Consider the following 15,907-nt stretch of genomic DNA (forward strand, 5'->3'; position numbering starts at 1 on the left):
CTGAGGGGAGACACAGCCTTGCCTCAGGAAGCCCCAGTCTGAGGGGAGACACAGCCTTGCCTCAGGAAGCCCCAGTCTGAGGGGACACAGCCCAGCCTCAGGAAGCCCCAGTCTGAGGGGACACAGCCCCACCTCAGGAAGCCCCAGGCTGAGGGGACACAGCCCAGCCTCAGGGAGCCCCAGTCTGAGGGGAGACACAGCCCTGCCTCAGGGAGCTCCAGTCTGAGAGGACACAGCCCTGCCTCAGGGAGCCCCAGTCTGAGAGGACACAGCCCTGCCTCAGGGAGCCCCAGTCTGAGGGGAGACACAGTCCTGCCTCAGGAAGCCCAGTCTGAGGGGAGACATAGCCCTGCCTCAGGGAGCCCAGTCTGAGGGAAGACACAGCCCTGCCTCAGGGAGCCCCAGTCTGAGGGGAGACGCAGTCCTGCCTCAGGAAGCCCAGTCTGAGGGGAGACACAGCCCTACCCTCCTTTAGTTCAGGGTCAGAGATGGGAGAGGGAAGTTCTGTCTTGGTATTAAACAGAGAAACCAATGTAATGGCACCCTGTCAGTTCCACAGTGAGGGGATTCATCACGACCTCCACCTTATGACTTTCTGTGTGACTTTGTGAAGAACTAGCAACTTGAGCACCCGTATGCGTGCTATAAAAACCCAGGAGTGATGAGCCTGCAGGTCCAGAGGGCTGTCACCAGTGGACAGTTTTGTCTTGGTCACACCCTCAAGGTCAGCTGTCCCCCATGGGCCTCCTGCTCTTCTGAGACAGACCCTCTTCTCATCTTGAAAACCACTCAGCCCATGGGTTCTTTTCAAGAGCTTGTTCAACTCCTTCTTTGGTATCCACGGTACTTATGTAACTCACAGCTTCCAATTAACAATTAGAGCTGGTGAGCAAGAGCACAGAAGGAGACAAGGCTACGTGCAGCTGGCCCCTCTTCAGCTGTGGGGTTTAGATTTCCCTGATTTATTTTCCACAATTAGCGGCTGGCCTTCTCCCAGTGACTCTCCCAGGGTTTTTGTTGGGGCGGCCGCTGGCCAGGCACAGGGACCGGCAGAGTGGACTGTGGGCACCGCTGCCCCTGTTGGGATCACCGGAAAGGTCAGGCCTCTTGGTGATTGGACTGCCGGGCATTAATCATCATGTTCTTCACCGGGAGGGAGGGGGCCAGGCCACACACAGGCTGAGGAGGAAAGGCCCAGGAAGGCTGATGCCTTTGCCAGCCTTTGCCACGCTCCTCACTTTCCGGCCTCATTCTGACTCCTGAGCCTCGATGTCCTCATCTGTTAAATGGGTGTGAACAGTGGGGCTCGGTGGTCCCTAGAGTCCGTTACACTTGGACTTCGCTGTTTTTGCCTGCTTCCCTCCTTACCCTGCTCTGCGACCTCCCCACACCCTGTCAGTACCACAGTGGGGGGATTCTTCACGACCTCCACCAGAGGCCAGAGTGATCAGCAAACATGCCGCTGGTCAGTCTCATGATACTGGCTGAAGGGCTACAGCCCATCTCTTTTAATCCTGGTCCAGCACTGTGACCCCCAAGGACAGACTCAACCTATAGACCAGTGGGACTTTTGGGCCACAATCCCTGAAACTCCTCTGAGTCGGCCTGTGGGCCTCACACTAGAGGGGCCCCCAGCACGGGGAGGTGAGCACGTCCAGGAGGCTTGAGCATGGCAACCATCACACTTTTACTAAGTGCCTGCTCTGAGCCAGGTCCTGGGTTGGAGAGGCGGGTGACAGAGATGAGCGGGCAGATGTGGCTCTGCCCCTCATGGTGCTGAGAGGCCTGTGGTGGGCCCTGACGTCGATCTGCCAGGTTTAAACCCTGGTCTGATGCTCACTTGGGCGAGGCACTTAGCATCTTACGCCTTGATTTCTCCCTCTGTAAAATGGGGGTGCTGACAGTACCAAACCATGAGCTGTGGTGAGGAGTAAATGAATGAATGTAGAGTGTTTAACACTCAGGGTGTAGTCATTACAGCTTTCATGTCATGAGCACCAGCTCTGCGCCAGGAACTGTCTGTGGCATTTGGTGTAAACCAGAGCCCTTCTAGGGAGGGAGAAAGATCACTTCCGTCTTTGCTGAGGAAAAGAGTCTTCATGAAAGAGTTGGTGTCACAGTTTGGTCTAGAAGGATGGAGCTAGGGACTTCCTTGGTGGTCTGATGGCTAAGACTCCAAGCTCCCAATGCAGAGGCCCTGGGTTTGATCCCTGGTCAGAGAACTAGATCCCTTGTTCTAGAACATGCTGCAACTAAAGATCCCTTGTGCCACAACTAAGACCCAGTGCAGCCAAAAAAAAAAAAAAGGTGGAGCTAAATATGATAGGGAGCAACAGGGAAGGGCATTCCAGGAGGGAGGAACGACATGACAAAGTATGGAGGTGGGAAAGCAAAAAACTCCATTGGTGGAACTCTGAAAGGACCAGAGGGACTCACTTATAATAGAAAGTTGGCTTAAGCCAGATGAATGACCAGACCATAGAATGTGGCTTTTCTCCTCTAGGCAATGGGGAGTCACAGAGGGTTGTTGAGGGAGGGCATCCTGCAGGGAGATGAAGTTGCTGTACTTAAACCATACAGTAGGGTCGGCTTCTCCAGATGATGATAACAATGAGACTGTTAAGAATGTTAATGAGAACCCTTTAGTAGATTGTAAAGTCCACTGAGCATCTTCCTGTGTCCACCTTGTCTGATCATCATGGCTGCCCTGAGAGGCGGTTTGAGCAGAGATGATCACCTCAACTTTAAAGACAGAGGAGGGACTGATGTAACCCCTGGACCAGTCCAGGGGTTACAACTTCACCTTTCAGTGCAGGGGATGAGGAGTCCATCCTTGGTAGGGAAGCTAGGATCCCACATACCTTGCAGCCAAAAAACCCAAAATATAAAACAAAAGCAATAGGGGACTTGCCTGGTGGTCCAGTGGCTAAGACTCTGTGCTCCCAATGCAGGGTACTTGGGTTCGATCCTTGAGTCAGGGCACTAGGTCCCACATGCTGCAACTGAGGCCTGGCACAAATAAATAAAAACAATAAATATTATTAAAAGAACAGAAGCAATATAGTAACAAATTCAATAAAAGCTTTAAAAATGGCCCACATTAAAATAAATAAACAAATAAAGGTAGAAAGAGGAAGCTCAGCCAAAGTTATCCAGGGGGTGATGGCAGAACCACGGGGAATCTAAGTCCCCATCCCGTGGGCGCCTGCGCATGGGAACCAAACTGCCTTCTTGAGCCCCATCCTCAAATCCTCTCTTGTCAGGTGACCTCTGCCTTGTCTTCAGGGCTTGGCAGGTCTGTAAGTGTGTGTGTGTCACAGATGAAGGTGTTGGTGCAAGGATCCCTCACGCCACTCCCTGGCCAGACCAGCACTGGGCCTGCAGCACTTCCAGCCTGCTTCCACCCACCTAGCGTGGGGGAGGCGAGCATCTCACTTCCTCCTGAGAACACTGGTGACTTGAATGGGGGCGTGGGAGGGCAGGCAGAGTGCTGGGGGCGTGGGGTGAGTGCGTACCAGGCTCTGCCCTTACAATATGCCCTTCGTCTTCCTAGCAACAGCCAAGGAGCCGGGGGAGAAGCCTCCATCTGCATTTCCTCTCCTGCCAGGTTCCTCTCTGGCTCCTCTGGGTTTCTGCCTCAGGCCTGGGAGTCTGGTTTCTGATGCCCCAATCTTAGCTCTTTCCTCTTTCGGAATCCCACCTGCTTGGCTGATACCCCCAAGTGGCTGATACCCTCCGAGTGTGGGAGCTTCCTTCTCTGATGTTTGTTTTCTAGGTCCTGGAGTAGGGTTTGGGGGTGATGAAGGAAAAGGTCAAGCCCCTGACCCCCTGAGCCCCGCTCCCTGTCCCCCAGCTCTGGCCAGGCTCACCCACCTTTGTAGGGGACACAGCCCAGTGCCTGCCTCTCAGCGTAGTCCACGTGCCACCTGTTGGTACTGTCTGCCAGGGCCTGCCTCTTCAGGGGAAACCAGCAGCCCTGGGGGTGACAGTGAACCTCCTGAAAAGGGCATGTCGGAAATGCGAGAGCACTCCAAGCAGAGGGCTTTACGGAGTTCGGAGCAGGTGAGGTCTTGGAGCAGGAGAGAAGGCGGTCAGGGGACTTCCTGGAGTGGGGCTCCTGCTGGGAGCTGAGCCTCGAAGGGTGTGGGGCTTGGGGTAGAGGAGGGGGGGTAGGCAGGAGATCCCTCCCAGAGGGTGGGGGGCTGGGTTTGAGTGGGGAGAACAGAAGAGGCGTGCATCATCACTGCCCTGAAGGCTGGTAGGTTAAAGGCCCTAAAGACTCTTCATTCATTCATTCACTTATTTGTTCAGTCATTTGCATGTATCCAGTACCTCCTCTGTGCCGAGGGCTATGCTCTGAGTTGAGGACTTGGTGGTGAGCAGCACAGACTGTGTCCCTTCCCTCTTGGAGCTCCTGGTTTAGCCGGGCAGCCTGGGGAGCAAACAGCACAGCCCAGCACTGATCCGTGTCAGGGGAGGAGGGCTGCAGGGCTGCAAGAACAGAGAGGAGAGCTTCAGCTCCAGACCTGGGGAGGGTGGAGAGACCGGTAGAGTGATGAAGGAGCTGGAGGAGAGGAGCGCACCCTGGAGCTGGAGCCAGGGCAGGGCCTGCGGGCAGGTGGTCCTTTCAGGAGGTGAAGATCCTGGCCTGAGGGGGCGGTGGAGGGAGGGACGCTAGTGGCAGGGGCCAGACCCCACGTGTTGAGCTACATTAAGGAATCATCTGGAGGGCACTGGGAAACCTCTGAAAGGCTTTCAGCGAGGGCTGGGTGGAATCTAATTTGTGTTTTGGAAAACTGGCTTTGGAGATCTGGTTGGAGGTGCCTGAGGGCTGTCCTGTCCCAGATTCAGCTCTAAGACAGGGAAGGGAGCCCCCTGCACACCAGCCCTGTGCAGGCAGGATGGTGGTCTTCTTGCTGTGACTCCGCGGGGCCCAGTGGGGACTGTTGCTCAAGTTTCATTAAGGGAGGCCACGGAGGTCCTGGGTGGTGGCGGGTTTTCTGGCTCATTGGGTCCCTTCCCGGGGCTCAGGTGCATCTACCTTGATGATGGCCCTGCTCTCCAGAACCATCGGGGAGAGACAAAATGAAGGCTTTATCACTTGGGTGAACACTTCCTGGAAGGGGTGGGGAAGCCTCCTGGAGGGGCAGGGAAGAGCCTCTTCAGGTTAACTCATTAATACCTGCATCTCCTCCCCTCCCTCCAGGTGAATCCTTTGGTCTCTAGGAGTTAAACGCATGTGGTTCCCTTTGCTTGGGGAGGGTGGCGTTGGGTAGGATTCTAAGCCCAGCCTGTGCAGGCAGATGGGACCCGAGATGGGGGCAGAGACGAATATCATGGTCAAGGGGACAGGTGGGGTGGGCTGGACTTCCAAGTCTGCTGCCCTGGGACAGATGGGAACCTTGTAGAGTCTGGGCCTTTGAGGTCATACCTGAGCTCATCTGCAGGCCGCCTGTGTGGGCTAGGGGATGGGAGACCAGTGGTTCAGGAAGCCTCCGTCTCCCCCACTTCCCCACACAGCCCGTCCTCTCAAGAGAGAAGGGAATGGGAGGGGAGAGGAGGGCTATTTGGCCAGGCCCCCAGTTCAGCTGAGCCTGGGAACCCTGCCCAGGGTGCCCAAGACAATGCTGGGAATGGAGGCCGGCCTGGCCAGAGGCAAGCCTGGGAGGGGGAGGAGCTGTGCCCACTTCGCTCTCAGTTCTGGCCTGGGAGCTGCACAGTGGCCCCCAGCACCAGCCCAATCCTGGGCTCCCCACTCAGTCCCGGGCATCTGCTCATCCACCCCTTGGCAGCTCCCAGCCAAACCATCCTCTCAGAGAGCTCTTTCCTACCCAGCTGGGTCCCAACCGCCCAAAGCACGAGTGTGTATGTGTGTGTATGCCTGGATGAGTGTGCCACAGTGCCTGAGTGTATATACATGTGGGTGTGTGTATGTAAGCGTGTGAGTGTATGTGTGTTTGAGTGTGGGAGTGTGTACATAAGTATCTGACTATCTCTGTGGGTGAGTATATATAAGTATGTGTGTGTGAGTGTGTGTGTGTGGTGGGCAAGTGGTGAGGAGCCAGATGCTAAGCCCACTCCCCCGCCCCGCCCCTCCCCTCGCCCTTGTGGTCCGGCCCGACCTCTCATCCTGGGACGCATGCCTGGCATTTCCTCGGACAGCACTCATTCAAATGATTTACCCCCCTGGCCCACTAGTGCCCTTTATTTTTCCAACCCACAGAGCCTCATATTCAGTGTAGAAAATGCAGCCCCCGTTTCTGGAAGCCTCCTTCTTCTCTAGGGCTGGGGGAGGACCCCACTGTTCTCTCTACCAGGCCAGAAAGGGACCACTGCAGGTTCTAAGGGACGTGGACCCCTCTTCTGGAGCTCTGGACCCTGGGGGCATTGCGGGGTCAGGCTTTCCTGTTCCCAGCCCCAGGCCTGGCCTGGATTTCCCTGGAGGAGACAGCAGGAGGGAGCTCTGGCCCACGGAAGAACTGGGATTTGGTTGTTAAACCAAGTTGCAAGTTCAGTCCACTTTCCCGGCCAATTTTTCTTCCCGCCTCCCTTTCTCCTCAAGATAATAGAAAGGCCCGGGAGGGGTTCCTTTCTTCCTGGGCCAGCTGGGGGAGGCCAGGGGCCCTGCCATTGGTCCAGGCCCTTGTCATTGCAGGCACACCCCCTGGACCTGGGCCAGCTCCACCCCCACCCCCCCACAAGGGGGAGCAGTTACATCAGCCGCTCTCACTCTCGCCTTCTGTGGGAGAGGCCTCCGACACAGTCCCTTGAAAAGACCTGCTCATCCTGGAGAAGGAGCATCACCGTTGACTCTGCCTCCTGCCTTCCACTCTCCCTGCCCCTGCCAGGCCTTGAACCTGGCAGCGTCAGGGATCAGCTGGCCGAGGATGATGCCTGGATATGAATCCCTGTTCAGTCACTTTCCAGCTGTGTGATGCTGGGCAAGTCACTTACCCTCTCTGAGCCTCAGTTTCTCCATCTGTAATTGGGATGATCATAGTGCTGTATTTATAGGTTTATTCTAGGGATTCAGTGAGTTAGTATTTGTAAGGGATGTGTGCTTTCTCTTTTACTATATAAGTGCTGGTTAACTAAATACACCGCTTTCCTAAATGATGGCCAGTTAAGGATCAGGTGGATGGGTGGGTCACTGACATGCTAACCTCTAGCTTTGTGTCTCAGCACTTACTCCTGTCTTGGCAATTCACTCCTACCCCCGATGGACCCGAGAAGACTCTGGCCTCCACTCCTTTCCTCTGTGTCACTTCTCCCTGCCCATGGTACCTCGGGCTTCCCAGGTGACGCTGTGTGTGTGTTAGTTGCTCAGTTGTGTCCAACTCTTTGCAACTCCATGGACTGTAGTCCACCAGGTTCCTCTGTCTATGGGGCTTCCCAGGCAAGAATACTGGAGTGTGGGTTACCGTTTCCTTCCCCAGGGGATCTTCCTCACTCAGGGATCGAACCTGGGTCTGTCGCAGTGAAGGTAGATTCTTTACCATCTGAGCCATCACGGAAGCCCAAAGAACCTACCTCCCAATGCAGGAGACATAAGAGACGTAGGTTCAACCCCTGGGTCAGGAAGATCCCCTGGGGAAGGAAATGGCATGGCGATCCACTCCAGTATTCTTGCCTGGAGAATCCCATGGGTAGAAGAGCCTGGCAGGTTACAGTCCATGGGGTCACAAAGAGTCGGACACGACTGAAGTAACTGAGCATGCACACACATACCCTTCAGCTCCTGGGGCAGGGATGTCACAGCAGAACGTGGAGTTCAAAAGGGGCTCGGGAGAGACTCTCTGTCACCCTGAATGTCTCTGGCTGCTCTTCTAGAGGTGCAACAGGTCGCTCCCAGCACCTTTGAGGTCTTGGCTCTTCTGGAGGGAGGAAGTGGCAGCTTTGCCTGCTGGGCTGGAGACATAGGTTTTGGTTTGAGGATGAAAAGGATTCACTCATGAAAACTCACCCACCTTCCTGAGACTATGAACTTGATCCACTTCCAGACCCTTGTGCTGGGCTGGGGGCCGTAGTGCGGGCACCGCTCTCCCCTTGGCAGCACCGGCAGAGGGATGCTCTGTCCTCCCAGGGCCCTCCTCCAGCCTCTCCCTCCTCCCAGGATTCAGATCCCACCAGGGGGACAGACGTCTGTCATGGGTCCCCTGCACTCCTCTTTGAGGGCCACATGGACTCTTGGGCCGCTGTGAGCCGCAGGCCAGAGCCCCACACTGCCGGCCACCTCTGCCTGGCCCCGCCGTGGCCTCTTGCCCCCAGCCCCTCCTGATTTGCTCACTTGGGGGCTGGAGCCCGAGTAGAAGCTAAGGAGGCTTTGTCCCTGGGCTGGGGGCTTGCCTGAAGTTTGACTACTTCTTTTTAGAAAATAGTTATTTATCTGGCTGTAATGGGTCTTAGTTGTGGAACATGGGACCTAGTTCACCAGCAGGAATCGAACCCAGGCACCCTGCATTGGGAGCACGGAGTCTTAAATACTAGACCACCAGGAAGTTCCCAACTCTTGTGCTCAGAGTCGTCCAGCTCAAGTCAGAGCTCTAACGTGGCCGCAGGGACCCTCTCTCTGCTCTTTTGCGCCTGGCCCTGGGGTGGCAGGGCTGAAGGAGATCCAGGTGGTCTTGGTCACCAGGGAGCTCCAAGATGAGTGAACAGTCCTCCAAGAGAAACCGAGGGCTGTGAGAGCTCTCTCTCCCTCCTACAAGTGTTTGCTGAGCCCACCATAGGAGCAGGCCAGGCTAGGCCCTGCCATCAGTGAAGGCTCACCCTGCTCTGAGGTTCAGAGGGAACCCCGCTGTGGGACCCACACGGTGCTTTCTTTCCTTTGCGTCCTGCAGCTCTGCCCACTGGGGGCTCCCTCAGGCCTGAATCTCCACCAACAGATGCTGAGCTCCCTGAGGACAGAGCCTCTCACAGGACCTTCGGCACTGGCTCTTTCAGTCAGTCCCTCAGGGGGGCCCTGCTAGGTGCTGGGCACTTGTGAATGGCCCAGTCATACCTGTGCTGTCTAAACTGGCTTCCAGGGGATGAGAAGAAGCTGGTTCTGGGAAGGGGGTTCCCAGCACATGCAAAGCCAGGGCTGGTGTGGGCTGGGAGGAAGCAGGGCCTGCCCTGGAGCTATGGAGAAAGAGGTATAGAGAAAGATTGGAGATTTCACTGCTGCAGTGGCAGGAGAGAAAACCCAGGAGAGTATATTCGTTGCCCAAAGGAAGACAGGAATTCAAACTTCTGCGGAATCCCTGACTCATTGCTGGGGGTGGAGGGAGGAGGGAGAAGGCTGGGCTTCCAGGGCAACCGTCAGCGCCCTCGTCACAGACTCCTCCTGCTGCGTGTCCTGCGGGCAGTGCGCCCTGGAGCCCTCTTGTCTAATCACAGTCTCTCCTGCTGCATTCTTGCTTGTCCTTGGTGAAGATGCACCACATTGGGGCCTGACAGTCTCTTTTCCCATCCCCCCTCTGGCCTGGTAGAGGCCCCTCCCCATCCCTTTCTTGCCCCAGGTTCTGTCTTGGGCCACGGGGGCAGGTCCACGGCATGGAGTTGAAAGTGAAAGTCAAAGTTCCTCAGTTGTGTCTGACTCTTTGTGATCCCATGGACTGACTATAAAGTCCATGAAATTCTGCAGGCCAGAATTCTGGAGTGGGTAGTCTTTCCCTCTTCAGGGGATCGTCCCAACCCAGGGATCAAACCCAGGTCTCCCGCATTGCAGGCGGATTCTTTACCAGCTGAGCCTCAGGGGAATCCCAAGAATACTGGAGTGGGTAGCCTATCCCTTCTCCAGCGGATCTTCCTGACCCAGGAGTCGAACTGGGGTCTCCTGCATTGCAGGCGGATTCTTTACCAACTGAGCTATCAGGGCATGGGGTTAATTCTTGGGAAACAGGTTCATCCTCTGCCCTCGGGGCCAAGCTTCCACCTTGATCTCTAAGACTGACCAAAGTCTTAGATCACATTGGAGGGTGCAGAGCTCTGTCTTAGATCACACTGGAGGGAACATTGCTGTGTTCCCATCGCTTCCTTACCTTGGTTCTTTATCCTTTTTCCTATCTCTGTCTCTTTCTCCATTGCCCCGCCCCCTTTTCTCTCATTCTTTCTCTCTGTCTTTCCTTGGTCCAGTCTCTGCTTCCCTCCTTCCTGGTCTCTTTTTGTCTCTGCTCCTCTCCCTCCCCCAAGGTCACAGCCTCTGCCCCCATGGTCCTTCTTTCTGATGGTCCCCTGGCTGTGCTGGTGGACATGCTGGAGGAGAAGGTGGAATCAGGGGGCCCCAGGCACACTTGTGCCCAGCAGTGTGCAGGTCATCTGGCAAGGGGTGAAATGCATGGTCACCGTCTTCTTTACCAAAGTCAGAAGAGATCAGAGGGCAAGATCTAGGGTCAGCAGCCTGGCTTCCATACCAGGTCCACTGGAAGAGTTCATAGTGAAGGGCTGGGCACTGAAGCCCTGAGAATAAAAGCAATATGGTTGCTTCTTTAAGAGGGAAAACTTGACCATCCAGTCAAGGGAAGGAACAACGCATAGAAATTGGACTTGAAGCCTGTTCAACAAAGGTTTCCCCTTCAAACTCTTGGTGAGATTGGGAACACTGTTTTGTCTTGGAGAGGGGATGGGTTGGGGCGACAAACAAAAGAGGAGGGTGACCAGCATCTTTGTGGCCAGTCTGCAGCTCTCCTGGGCCTTGGAGTTGGGCTGGGTGTGCCCAGAGCTCATTTCTGGGCATCTCACAGGAGATGACATGCTCTGAGTGTACAGAGGAAATTACTCTCTTGGAGGAGAGACAAACAAAATGATGGGAAGAGATTTCCAGAGGGTTCTGGATGGTGTGGAGGACCGGGAAAGCAGAGTGGGGATGGGGGCAGTTTTCTCCAAATGTAAGGTGATGCCTTTTAGGGGAAGCATGAAGCTGCCCTGGCCCAGTGCTGGGTGCTGGCGGTGCTGATGGGCTCGCGTCCTCACGTGAAGTCTGCAGAGACAGAGGTGGGCCAGTGTTGTGGACCCTCCAGTCTGCATCTTGAGGGGAAGAGGTGGAAAATTTCCTGGTGACAGGGGGTGCTGTGACTGGGGGCGCTGTGGGAGAGGAAATGGGACCCCGTCCTGCGTGGCTGATGGAGGAAGACACTCCTTCCCCCACGGGAGCTCCAGGGTCCCCGCGGGGCCATGTCCTGCCCCTGTTCTGAGGCCCTTCCTCTCGTGCCCCAGTCTCTGCTGTTCTCTTCCCCTGTGTGTGTGCAGATGTGCTGTCACTGCAGTCGTGTCTGACTCTTTGTGACCTCATGGACCTTAGCCTGCCAGGCTCCTCCGTCCCTGGGATTCTCCAGGCAAGAATCCTGGAGTGGGTTGCCATTTCCTTCTCCAGGGGACCTTCCCGACCCAGGGATCAAACCCGCACCTCCTGTGGCTGCTGCACTGTAGGCGATTCTTCAGCACTGAGCCCCTGGGGGGGGGCCCTCTCTCCTCCTGCCCCTACCCGTTTTCTATCTCAGTCCCTGGTTTCTTCCTCTTGTCCTTCTGTCTCTCTTAGTGCCCCCCGCTCTCCTGTCAGGCCCCTCTCTTTCTCTCTTGGCCTCTCTGTGCTGTCTGCTACAAGGAGAATCCCTTCTCAGAAACATTTCCTCCCATTGGGCACCGGGTGACCCGTGTGTGTGTGTGTGTGTGTGTATGTGTGTGTGTATGAAGAGGCTGCTGGTTGAGTCAAGGTACAGCAGGCTGTGGAGGCTGTGGCTGAGGGTGGAGGGGGTGAGGGCCGGGGCTGCTGTCCCTCTGGGTGGTGGGCAGAGTGGTGGGCAGAGCCAGGCTTCCTAGGCAGAGGTACTCCCACCTTACCCCTCCCTGGGCCCACACTCATTCTAGGAAAATCACAAGAGCCCGCCCCAGCATGACCAGCGCACACAAAGCACATTGTTCCCCTCCCAGGCCTCTCCCCAGGCCTTTCCCTGGCCCCTGGCAGCTTTGCTGCCAGTTCCTGGTGGCAAGCTGGCAGCCCCGCTCTCCAAGGCTAAGACTGCCCACCTGACTAGGTGGGGCTCCTTCCACTGCTTATCTGCTGTCCCCTCTCAGGAGGCAGGGGCAAGAGCCACTCCAGGGCAGGGACAGGCACACTGAGCCTCGGGCATGGCACCCACGCCCCTACCTGCCAGCTGCCCACCCTACACACCTTGCCTCATTCTAGGAGCTGTTTGGGCTGGTGGACCCTCCATTCCCACCCCAGTCTGTTTTTTCCCCCAAAGTCTTTGAAGAGGTCAGGTCTCCTGCATGGGAAGCTCACTCTCTCTTTGCTCTGTTTCTCAGGCTTTTATTCCTGCCTGCAGCTTGCCTCCTCTGGGAAGCCTTCTTGGATTGCCCACTTTACCTCCAACCTATTCCTTCTAGGCACCACCAGATGGCTGGGCCCACAGTGGACACACTGTGTGATTGATATCCAAGTCTCCTGGCCAAGTGCTGTTCCACAGAACAGCCTGGGGCAAGGAGGAGGTGCCAGCACTAACCACTCCTCAGCTGCCAGGCACTTTCCATGCATTATTGACTTCATTCACACAGCAGTCCTTTCAGGTAGAGATGATTATTCCCTTTTGACAGATGAGAAAACTGAGGCTCTGAGAAATTACCAACTTGCCTGAGGTCACACAGCAACACCCCCAAATCAAGACACTCTCAAAATGAGGCTTCCAGGGTAGGGTAGGGGCAGTTCTTCCCTGCACCCCCACCCCCATGGCCATACTAAGGATTTGGAATATTTTAGCTCCTGGGCATGTTGGAATGGAGGGTCCAGGTGCTGCTTCCAGAGTTTGGGATGGAGGCAGGAGGATGGATGAAATGACCCCCCTGCGTGCTTGCCTGGGTCAGTCCACTCCCTTTGTCCTCCACATGAAGACCTCCCAGCTCCAACGTCAGAGGTCTCAGCCCATGGCTCTGCCTTGGGGGCAAGCTCTCCTCAGCTTTGGGTCCCTGCCCAGTTCCCCGGACCATACCTTAGTCTCCCTTCCTCAGGACTGGCCCGAGGTGCCTGGGGAGGCCTGGTTCAGAGCAGCCTGCTACTTCTCTGCTCCAATGGGGCCCCCACCCTGCTCCCTTCCTGCCCTCCCCAGCCCAACTTGTTTGGGATTTCCCCAGCATCTCCATCCAAGGTGTTTCTCTGGCTTTGGGAGGAGCATGGATCCAGACTTCTCATCCTTGTGACCATACAGAGTCCACACCTCCTCTTCCCACCTTGTCTCTACCCTCCCTTCTCTCTTCCTCTGGGATGCATACTATGTGCAAAGCATTGGGCCTGAATGCCGTGTACGTGGGTCCCTCAAGAGCTGACCAAACGGAAGCATGAACTAATGTTGCAGGAGTCCGCGCAGGGCATTGTGGGAGCCCAGGGAGGAACACGGAGGCAGGCAGGCGCCCTTCTGGACCAGCCTTGATGGGCAGGCAGATAACAGGGCCTCTGTGTGTGGACCTGGTGGAGGGAAGCGCCTCCAGGCCACTCCCCAGAGAAATCTTCCGTCTTCAACTGTAAGCTGCTGGGCAGGGCCTTTCTCCTCTGAAACAGTGCTTCTCAGACTGCCTGGGGGAAGGATCAGTTGTTTTCTTTTAAATTCCAATTTGTCAGAGACCAATAAAATTATAAAATACAGTACTGAAGAATTGCTAGAAAAAGAAAATAAGACATCCAAAGGACAAGCCCCAACATTTTATTGTTGGATACAACAGACATAAAATCACCCTGTCAAATAGCTACTAAGAGTCTGAGTGCCTTAGGCAGGGTCTGCACTGCCCTGTCCTGGGCAGCCGAGGTCGGTGGGTAGGTGACTCCTGGAGTGTTACTGCCCTGGGGCAGGGTGTTCAGGCTGCAGGTCGTGACCTGCTAGTGGGGTGGGAAATTAATTCCCCAGGTTGTGATCAGCATTTTCAAAACACAAAATAGAACAGAGTAGGAAATACAGCCTCTTACCTGTAGTAGCTGAAGTGTGGTTTTATGAAACGTTTATTTCAGGCCCCTGCACGCACACGCACACACACACACACACAAACACACACATACACAAACACACACGTGTGCACGAGCTTGCCCTGGATTGGGAGGTGAGCTGTCTGACGGGGTCTGTGGCCAGGTACCCCTCCCCACAGTGCTGCATAGACCAAATCTGCTCTAGTGCCATTATCCCGACCCAAACCCCTCTCTCCCTCTCTCTAGAGCCTATTTCTTTCCTTTCTTCCTCCGGCCACCTCTGGGCTCTGGAAACCTTGGTCCTTCCACTTGCCTGTTTCTTTTGTGTGGACTGTCCTCCTTCCTTTCTCACATATCCCAGATGGTCCCTTCCTCCTGGGCCCCCTTGAATCAGGCCCCCAGTGCTGTATGGGGTCCAGGTCAGCCCCCAGAGGCAGAACAGCGGTCCTTGTGCTCAAGGAGGGAGTTGTTGTCCTAGGGGATCAGAGCTGTTCTGGGGGATCAGGGATTGGATTGCAAAATATAAAGGAATGTATGATAGTAACTGAACCCTGAACCCAAGCCCCTGCTGGGCTTGGAGACTTGGTTCTCCCTGGAGGTCCTGGGTGGGGAGAACCACATGACCCCATCCAGGGTCCCTGCTGAGCCATCACCTCCTCTTCCAGAGCTCTGTTGATAGGTTGCTCCTAGCCTAGACATGTGCTGTAACTTATTTAAACAATTCTCTATAAATTAACTGCTGAGTTGTTTCCAGCTTTTTTTTTTTAAAGAATTCTAAGCAACTAGAAAAGATGCTGTAACGAACATCTTTGTTCCTCTCCCTCACCACATCTGAGCTGCTGACTCCCCGAGGTCCCCTCACTTCACCCTCCATTTATCTCGTCTCTAACCACACTTGGCCCACATTTCTTCCCAGCCCCCAGTTCATGTCCTGGGGCAGAAGATGAGCCAGAGGTTTGGAAAATGTGATCTCCTTTCTCCTCAGGCCACACATCCTCCTTCCTTACAACGACTCATTTGCTTTCTTCAGCCAGACTTCCCAAACACCAAGCTGTATCATAAGAACTTTTGACTGGAAGTCACAGAAAACCCAGCTCAAAATGGTTTAGATAATGCAGGAAGTTTTCATTTCATAAGAAAAAAATGTCCTGAGGTAGGGTGGGTCCACGGTGGTTAAATGAGTGGATCCACTACTTCATCAAGCTCCCTGGTTCTTTCTGTCTTTCTGCTCTGCTCTCAGATGTTGGCTTGCTCCTTAAGTATTATAGTTCTCCTCATGGTTGCAAGATGGGTGCTGAAGATCCAGACATCACATCCAGATATGATATGTCTGAAGGTTGAAGAAGGACCATCTTTTTCTGTGGGTATATTTTTAGTAAAATTAATATTTATTTGACTGCATTGAATCTTAGTATTTTTATTGCATTATGCGAGATCTTTCGTTGCAGTGCATAGAATTTGTAGTTGTGGCTTGCAGGCCCCAAAGTGTGGGGGTTCAGTAGTTGCCATGTGAGGGCTTAGTTGCTCTGTGGCATGTGGGACCTTAGTTCCCAGATCAGGGATTGAACCTGTGTCCCTTGTATTACAAGGCAGAAGTTACTCTGGGTGTATTTTTTAGATCAAGTAAACTTTTCTCTGAAGTGCCAGTAGCAAAGCTTACCATTGACTCTCATAGGCGAAGGTTAAGGCACACGCACATTCCTTGGTTAACTCTTGGTAGGGAGGATGAGGCTTCCCTGTCTAGCGAGGCACCGGGCTGCAGGAGGTGGGCTGGGTTTTGAAGGTGAAAAGGGGTCTGGGGACAGAGACTGAATAGACAAGCCATAGTGTCTGTCACTGGGGTAGAGAAAGTCTCCCTAATGATGGATAGACTCCATTTCTGTGTTTCTCAACCAGCTGGGCCTGTGGCTGCTGCTGTGGAGACTTAGCTTGAAACTGATTCAATTAGAAAACATTTTTTAAAGCAATGAGATATGG

General features: G+C 54.7%; 1 long non-coding RNA gene across 1 annotated transcript in view; it reads left to right on the plus strand.

Moving 5' to 3' along the window:
• The window catches only part of LOC120870101, a 39,373-nt gene extending 24,089 nt beyond the window's left edge, over window positions 1-15,284 (plus strand). The window contains exon 4 of the long non-coding RNA XR_005722725.1: window positions 15,171-15,284. This is a non-coding gene — a long non-coding RNA (uncharacterized LOC120870101). The remainder of the gene's footprint in view (window positions 1-15,170) is intronic.
• The last annotated feature ends 623 nt before the right edge of the window (window positions 15,285-15,907 follow it).

The sequence above is a fragment of the Oryx dammah genome, unplaced genomic scaffold (genome assembly GCF_014754425.2).
Source record: "Oryx dammah isolate SB20612 unplaced genomic scaffold, SCBI_Odam_1.1 HiC_scaffold_11, whole genome shotgun sequence".
NCBI classification, from domain to species: domain Eukaryota; kingdom Metazoa; phylum Chordata; class Mammalia; order Artiodactyla; family Bovidae; genus Oryx; species Oryx dammah.